Consider the following 8411-nt stretch of genomic DNA (forward strand, 5'->3'; position numbering starts at 1 on the left):
GTGAAGAAGCTCCAAAGTCGTTCCTAAGGGGATGCAGAGCTTAGCTCCAAAGTCGTTCCTAAGGGGATGCAGAGCTGAAATACCACCTAAGTAAAAGGTGAAGAGACTCCAATGTCGTTCCTAAGGGGATGTAGAGTCTGGGAGTGTATTTGTATGCGTTTTTATTTTTGGCATACATCTGCATACTTCATCACATCATCATCTGCATTCATACAAACATACATTAGACATATGTAGCTTCATCGCATCATGACATATCACATAAGGCTTCAGCAGAAAAGAAGAGAAGGTTCCTGTTTTCAATATGGGAATATTTCGTTGTGAACGAAGATGCTTCGTTATAAACGAAGATGATTAACAGGAAAAGAAGGAAAACACTTTGTTATGAACGAGGAGGCCATCTTTTGATCCATAGATGCTTCGATGTGAACGAAAAGAAGGGAAGGTGTTTTTCGCCTTCGGCTCAAAAAACTAGGAGCGTCAGTTTTGTCCACAGCAAAGCAAACAACAATGGGATAAAAGGTAAAAGCAACATTGCGAGGTATTCATACATATTTACAAAATTCTTTACATTCAATCCTAGCTTTTCGCTGAATACAATGTTTTTCTTGTACAAAGAAGCCCTAAAAGTGTTTTTCCAGTCATCAGCAAAAGAAAGAAAAAACTTCCAAAGCTTTTTTTAGGTCGTCAGAGTAAGCTTCGGCTCATCACTCTTCGCTAACATCACCTTAAAAACAATAAGGAAAAGATGTTGAGGAATGTAATAAGGAAAAATCTAAAATAAAAACATGAAATTAAGGAGATTTGCCATACTTTGCTAAGTAAAGCTCGAGCTTTGTCCCCAGCAATTTCTCGACCGCCTTTAGCCCAGATTTGAGTAATGAATCTGTTGCCTATGCTTCTGGCTTCGGCTAGAATATTATCTAGGTCAAACGGTGATAGGCTGAAGTTAGGCCTATTAACAGTTCTTATGTGATTACACCTAGCCTTGACAAAACCAGCAGCTATGCCGCGTGAAGCCACTAGCATACAGAAATCACCATGGCCGGTTATAACTTCGTCAAGAGCGTCAACCTCTTTCTCAATACACCGAAGAGCTCCAAGGATATCTTCAGCAGAAAGATTAACTTCTTTAGATACGGCTCCAACAGAATTGAAGATACCCTTTAGCCAAGCAAGGCATTGAGTAGCAAAGCCGAAGCATTTATTCCGAAGAGTTTTGTCTATTTCACTCAGTTTAAGATTCTTTTCAGCTTCAGCCTTGATTGTCGCATTTAAAGCTTTGGACTCCCAGTTGAACCGATTTGAGTTCTCTTCCAAAACTCTTCGAGCTTCTTCCAACTCTTTGCTTAATTTTTCATTCTGAGAACGAGCTTCAGCAAGAGAACCTTCGGCCGAATGGAGCAGGCTGTCCTTTTCCTTCAATGAAGTTTCAAGTTCATCAATCCTCTTTTCCAAGCCATGAATAACAAATTCATTCTTTCTGTCTTCATCGTCCTGCTGCATTTTCAGGGCCTTGCTCAACAGTAGGCTCTGAAAGACGAATTAAAGTAGACCTTCATTACTGAAATGTTTAAATCGGCATAACGAAAGAAAGAATAGTAAAGGAGTTTTACCTTAAAATTTGAGTAGAACAAGCTGCCAATAATGTGTTGTCTACAAAACAACCACCCCTTTAGCAACGCATATATGCGTTGCAAAAAGTTCATATATGTGTTGCTAAGGTCTATACCAACACATAATTATGTGTTGCCTATACTGTCGTTGCTAGGATCTATAACAACACTTATACATGCGTTGGTAAAACCAAGAGTTAAGCGTTGCCATGCTACAACGGATATCTGAGGACTATAGTAACGCTTCCATGTGTAGCAAGGAATGAACCAGGTAATACATATTATTATTACAATAATTTAATTTAAATACAAATGTAATCAATATAGTTGAAAATTTATATATTATACCAAACCCATACACAAATTATAAACAAATATATTTATTATTCAGAAATAAATTCTTGAATTACAATAGTATCCACATACAACGTCATTTTTCTTGTTCTGTACAAAGATTGTAAAGAGAAACAATAGTATCAAAGCCATATTGAAATCTACCACCTATCCATCCTCCATCTCTAGTGCAATGAACTCTTCACTGATTTGTGCTCATCTGTTCTTAGTCAACAAATGAATCCAGCTTGGTGATAAGAAGACACCAATCCAAAGGATGCATCCAGCTTCTTTGTCAATCATGCCAGTTTCAAGATGCAGAGTTTCTATAAGATTGCCTGCGTTCTTTACTACCTTCAATTCATCCATACATTGTTGGTTGTAGTGCTACCTGAGTTATTATATGTATATATTCACATAGAGAAACAGTTAGATTAAGTATAAATCAAATGTCTACCTCAGTCACCAAGCTTATGGTAATAGATTAATTTTCAATAGCAAAATTATCTGCTGCTAAGCAGACCACACCAGCCCACTACAAAAGAAGATATAATAAATACCAGATGTCATGAACTTCTGACAACTCTTTTGAACATCAACATGGCCCGGTTCCTGAATGAAATTTGTTAAGAGCGACAAACAACAATATTACTGTATGAGTATGCTATCCTGCAAGTTAAGGTACTCATCAAAGACCTGGCCCATAGATCATAGGTTATTACTTCATTGAACCACGCAATCTCTTCACTTGTAAGGAAAAGACAAATCTTAAGACAGATATAGATCCTTAGTCATCTCAAAGCACCACAAAGAACATTTGCATCAACGACAATCTAAAGTAGTAAAAAGATCAACTTCAACAATAGTCAAAGCTGCTATGAAATTTGGTTGTCCAAAATTTATTTTTCAAGGGCTAGTGACCACTACTGTTAGCTTTAAGGAATCGAACCCATCAACTGCATATTGTAATATGTAGAGAACATATTGTGCCATTGGTGCCGAACAAAGCTCCATGCACGACCATCTTGAGTAGGAAACAATAAGCAAAGTCATGAACAGATAAAGATAAAGGGAATTGATAATTTTTTTAGTTACATATTGTTGGGTTCCTCTTAGGAACGGGTTATGATCTTTGGTTTAGTACTGACTCAGCATGAAAAAATAGAACAGTCCATGAATCGTAGATTTGACAAGCAAAATAATTCACAAGGTACCTGACACTGTTGATAGGCCAACAAGTCTAATTATTCCAGCAAGAACCCCATAAAGCTTCTGGCTACCAGCATGAAAAAACCATGGAGGCACATGGGGCAACTCATATTCAACTGTACCAAGTAATGCAATTGGCAAAGCATTATCATGGATAACAGATATTTTGGAGGCTGCAAATGTTGACGTGGCATGCAGAGATATGTTAGTTGTATCTTTAGAATAGGCGCCACTCTTCAACTCAGCAACTGAATAAAGATACCCAATAGATAGTGGCTTTGATACAATTAGCTTGTCCATGGAACCAGAAAACTGTGAGCTATGACCTATGCATAAACCCAAACAATCAAAGAAACGAGCAGCAATGACCTGCCAGGGTAATCAATTTCAAAGTCAACAGAAAAATGGCAGATCCACACAAGGAATCAAATTAAAAGTCAACAGGGGAACCATATATCTATGTAAGAAATGTCGAGAACATCCAAGAGAGAGTGAGCTCACAGGAGAACGGTGAAGATGATTTATCAGAAACTAGGGACCAGCATAAAAGGTCAGAGCCAACAACATCCTAGCATGTGAAAGTGTGGTTGTCTCCTCGCTTCCAAGTACCACTTGTGGTAGCCTTTCAACCAGCCTGCTTATAATATAAAGAACAATTAAAACTTTGTTGTGACATGCCATCATCAACTTTAGCTGTTTCAGAACTGGAAGTGGCACGAACCTAGTAAAGGTATCAGAAATCTCATTTTCTGTTACGAGATTGTGGCCTTGGTTGAAAAGATGATCAAGAGCATCTTGTGCAGCCTCAGACACAGCTGCAGCATCATCACATGCCAGAACACATAAACATTCCTGCAACGATAAAATTACAAAACAAAAAATAAATATAGCATTGGGTCAAGCACTAAGAGGCTACTAGGAAAGGCTATCGAATGCATGGTAAATCAATTTCAAATGATAAAATGCATGCAGCTATGATGACAAAGTTGTAAAATATGTGTACATAACTATAGCTTCCATGCTCTCAAAAGGTAACAAAATACTAAAGTTCACATACCAAAAGTAGCATCTTGGTTCTTTTTAATGTAGAACTGCAACTAGACAAAAGCCCTTTTACACCACTAACCACTGCGTTCCTTACCTTCTCAGATGAATGAATAGCAAGCTGCAAAAAATGAGTGTCAACTTAAAAGAATAAGGCCCCGTTTGGAACACAGGAATCATACATGAATTTCAAATGGATCAGTTCAATTTCATAGGAAAAACGCAGGAATAGGGGAAAATCCCATGTTCCTAACAGGTGACTCATTTATTTTAAACTGTAAGAAACAAGGAAAACACACATGTGGGAATGTAGCACACAACAATTTATCAACATTACTAGTTGTTTACTCAAGCCATTTTTGGTCCGCTTCACATGCAGTGCCTTTCTATCAGCAAAGGAATTATTGACATTGGAGATAGAATCATTTGTAATCTCATCATGGCTTATCTTATCAGATATATTTTTGGTTGGCAACTGGCGAAGCATCTGCAATATATGCTCAATTGACTCACTGCCACCAGAATGATTCTCATTCTTGTGCTTACCAAGTGCACTAAGATTTTCCTTGTCATTTAGTACTATCATCAAAGCCTCGATCAATCTAAGAATGGCTTGTTCAATGCTCAAAGAACTCCCAGCAGCACCACTAATCATAGTCTTAGGCTACCGAGTACTGACCTGTCAGAGGATCGATCAGCTCCTTGAGAGGAGCCAGATCTATGCTTTCGATCAATTTGAACCCCTGCAGGAAGAAATAGTGAAATCGATAAACATATATAACTGACACCATCAATAAAAGCAAGAACGTTGAAACGGTATGCTCACATACTTAAAATGTACTGCTAGGAGATGAAATAGTTATTGTGAATTACCAACCAATTGCCTGTAAAATGTACTACTAGTTTAGTATTCAGTACTGACCTGTCAGGGGATCGATCAGCTTCCTGAGAGGAGCCAGCTCTACGCTTTCGATCAACTTGAACTCTTGTAGGAAGAAATAGTGAAATATCATTTGCATTGGATTTGGTGCAAAATCTAATTTCCCAGAAACTGTAGAAACCAAACACTGCAAAAACCGCAGTATAAATGACCAACTAAATAAGGTAAAGGGCAAAGTAAACATATGATTTAAAAAGATTGTGGGCTCCTTGCAGAATGTTTTGAAGCCAAATAAATATATTAACATGTAACAACATAAATGACCAACTGAATAAGGTAAAGAAAAAAAGTAAACACATGGTTAATAAAGATTGTGGGCTCCTTGTAGAACATTTTTAAAGAAAAAAATAAGTTAGCAGAGTGACATCTTAAGAGAACATAGCAGCGGCAGCTCGTACAACAATAGAGTAGGTGTCAAACAAGAACTCACAAAACACTAACTCAAAACTCGACATTGTCGTGTTGATAGGTTTAAAGTAACCGTGCCTAATCATATTGTAAATGTGCATAATGAAATTACATTGATGCATACAGAACTCTAGAGTAGATTACGCACCAAGAGCAAATTGGCCAGCTTCCCAACTTTAAATGCACTCCTTGTGTTCGAGCTATTGAACAATGTGTCAGCTACACGTAACTGAAGTTGTCTGCACAGGGAAACAAATGGTTAGGATGTAACCAAAGAAGCAATTCTGCAAATTCTCGTGTTCATGATATTAAACGTTGGAGTAGCTGCACATGCAAAGCTGTATGAAATAAGTCTAGAACTATGCATCCATGTGGTAAAGTTGAACTAATTATTTGCATGAAGCATTAGGAGCAAAATTGATTATTGGCATGGAGCCTCAGAAGCAAAAACTGCAGGACAACAGATACCTTCCAGTCAGCCTTTTGGTTTAGTATAAGGTTATCTCATTCTAGTCAATGCTGTGAAGTTGGAAGCAACAATCAAGTGAGGCAAGAAGAAGCACACGGAGGAGAAGGGCTCACATGAATAGAACAAAATTTAATTAAACTCTCAGGAGGAAGACGAATAAAGGGATGGAGAGAGGTAGGAGCGGATGAGTACTAGTGAGGCATAGCAGCACTAACCTAGCGCAACATTGACCTAGCTTGGTGTAGCTCGCACATGGTGGTGAGGGCATGGAGGAGGCAGGGGTTGGGGTCGAGCCCAAGTAGTATACCTATTTTTTATATCAGCTCCACGTCGAAACAAATAGCATCGCAACCTCCTCGATCCTGCACTAGAATTTGGGATCGGGAGGAGGCTGGCATGGAACAAAAAACATAAATTAGATTTAGCACAAGAGAGATTAGAGGAACAGGGGACGTGCGCTGCCCACCGCCGGGGACGAGGAGGTCTTTGTTGGTACCGTGGGCTCTGCGGCGGCCGGAGTAGGCGGCGGGGACGCCTCGGATTAGGGCATCGGGAAGGCGAGGAGGCAGCGGCATCGACAACAGCGGCTGCGACAGGTAGGGTTAGGGTTTAGCTATGTATGGGAAGGGTGGAGGAGGAGGAGAACGGGGAAGCGGAGAGACCCCGACGCTCGCTGTGGTGCGGTGCTTCGGGAGAGAGGGAGCTCCATGCGGAGGCAGCGCTTGCGATGGCGACGCTCGGCGGCAGCATCCGATTGTGGTGGGCTCGGATTCTAGGTCGGGGTGGCGAGGCAAAGGAAGCAGACCTGAGAATTATGGGAAAAATTAAACCATACTAAAAATAAGTAGTAATTATGATTTTTTAATAAGGTGAGTAACACAGACTTGCTGTCCAAAAAATCAAACGATCTAAAAAATTGTGATGGAGGGAGTACTTTGTAAGTATCAAAACCAATATAGTGGTTTGCATAAATACTACAAATAATGCTTGCAACACTTGATAAGCATTGCTATGTAACACAAATAGTATGGATGACACTTACACTGCATGAGAAATGTTGTTAGGTGACATGAATACTACGAATGACCCTTGCAACGCATGGCAAACATTGCTAGGTAATTTGTATATTCTACGGATGACACTTGCAACGCATGGTAAACATTGCCAGTTGATTTTCTTGCAACATATAAATATGTGTGTTGCTAGCATCCGTTGCTACCTAATTTCTTGCAACGCATAAACCATTTGGTTGCAATGTATGTGTTGCTATAGGGGTGTTTGTGTTGTAGTGTCTTCTATAGCATCTGATGTCCTTTTCTAGCTTCGGGAATCTGAAGCTCTGTGATAATGTGCTTACAATTTTAGCCCCAGCGCAATGAATACATCCTAAAATCTCTTCGTCGACGCCGCCGAAGAGCATGGATCTAGGCTAATAGCCGCAAGATATAGCAAATTCTTTTAGTTCTGATATATCCAAGTATCAAAGATCAAAGCTTCTATCTTCTGAAGAGGCTTCTTCAGTTCCCTTTCCCTTTGACGTTGAAGTCTCTACAGCAACTGCCCCCTCAGTGTTCTTCCCAGGCGCAACGTTTACAATAAGTATATTGATTTCTGACATAGCTGTACCAAGGGGACCGCCATTATTCTTAGCTTGTTGAGCACCTTCGTCAGCTATAGCAGGAGTGATTTCCTTTTGAACCACTGGTGGAGGGGTGTCAAGGATGGCCATCATCACGTTTATCATTCGACGCTTCTTCTGAGCGTTTCCTCCGCGCGGGCGCCGAAGGGTCTTTACCTGCCCTTGCTTCGACACTTCCCTCAACAGTTTTCTTTTGTGGATATAACAAGCTTATTAGATCAAGCCCTAGAGGACTCAGCATTTGGAAAGGTAAGGGTGCAGTCATTACCTCTAAAATTTCTGTTACCCCAACGGAAGTTGCCGAAGGGGTCTTCCCTAAATGCTTCGGCGAAGAAGGTTCCTCTTCATCTCCACGCTCGAAACTTGTAACCTTCCTTTTCTTTGGTGCCGAAGGCTTGGATGACAACTTCGATTTCTTTGTTAACTTTTCTTCTTGTCTGTTTCAATTGACCTCTGTGCTTGCCTTGTTAACATACTTACAACCCTTTTTTGTCTTTAATCCTCCGGCTTCGTCATCAAGTCTTTCATAATCAGGGTACTTGAAGCCTAGGGCATCCAGCACTCGATTTAGTCTCCGCTTCTCCCGTGTGCCGAAGGAGGCCGTCATTAGTTGATCTTCCTTCTTTGTATAATTTCCAAGGATTTCGTTGCACATCTTCTCTATCAATTCCAACCACTCGGCACATGGCTTGCCAAAACTCTTTTGGAATTTGAAGCGGTAGGGGAGCCATACAAGTTCATATTTTCCCCTTC

General features: G+C 40.1%; 1 long non-coding RNA gene across 6 annotated transcripts; it reads right to left on the bottom strand.

Annotated features, from left to right (window-relative positions):
* Positions 1–1972: 1972 nt before the first annotated feature.
* Positions 1973–6766, bottom strand: LOC103646646 (uncharacterized). 6 transcript variants are annotated; one of them, XR_002267204.3, is made up of 10 exons: positions 6486–6726; positions 6235–6410; positions 5699–5789; positions 5125–5269; positions 4749–4945; positions 4216–4323; positions 3880–4010; positions 3660–3792; positions 3164–3527; positions 1973–2561 (listed from the first exon to the last, which is right to left on the bottom strand). It is a non-coding gene; the product is annotated as an uncharacterized lncRNA (long non-coding RNA). The 6 variants fall into 6 exon arrangements; XR_002267203.3 differs by having other exon boundaries at positions 4216–4945; positions 6486–6754; XR_004856255.1 differs by having other exon boundaries at positions 1973–3527; positions 6486–6732.
* Between the last annotated feature and the right edge of the window lie 1645 nt (positions 6767–8411).

The sequence above is a fragment of the Zea mays genome, chromosome 2 (assembly GCF_902167145.1).
Source record: "Zea mays cultivar B73 chromosome 2, Zm-B73-REFERENCE-NAM-5.0, whole genome shotgun sequence".
Lineage (NCBI taxonomy): Eukaryota > Viridiplantae > Streptophyta > Magnoliopsida > Poales > Poaceae > Zea > Zea mays.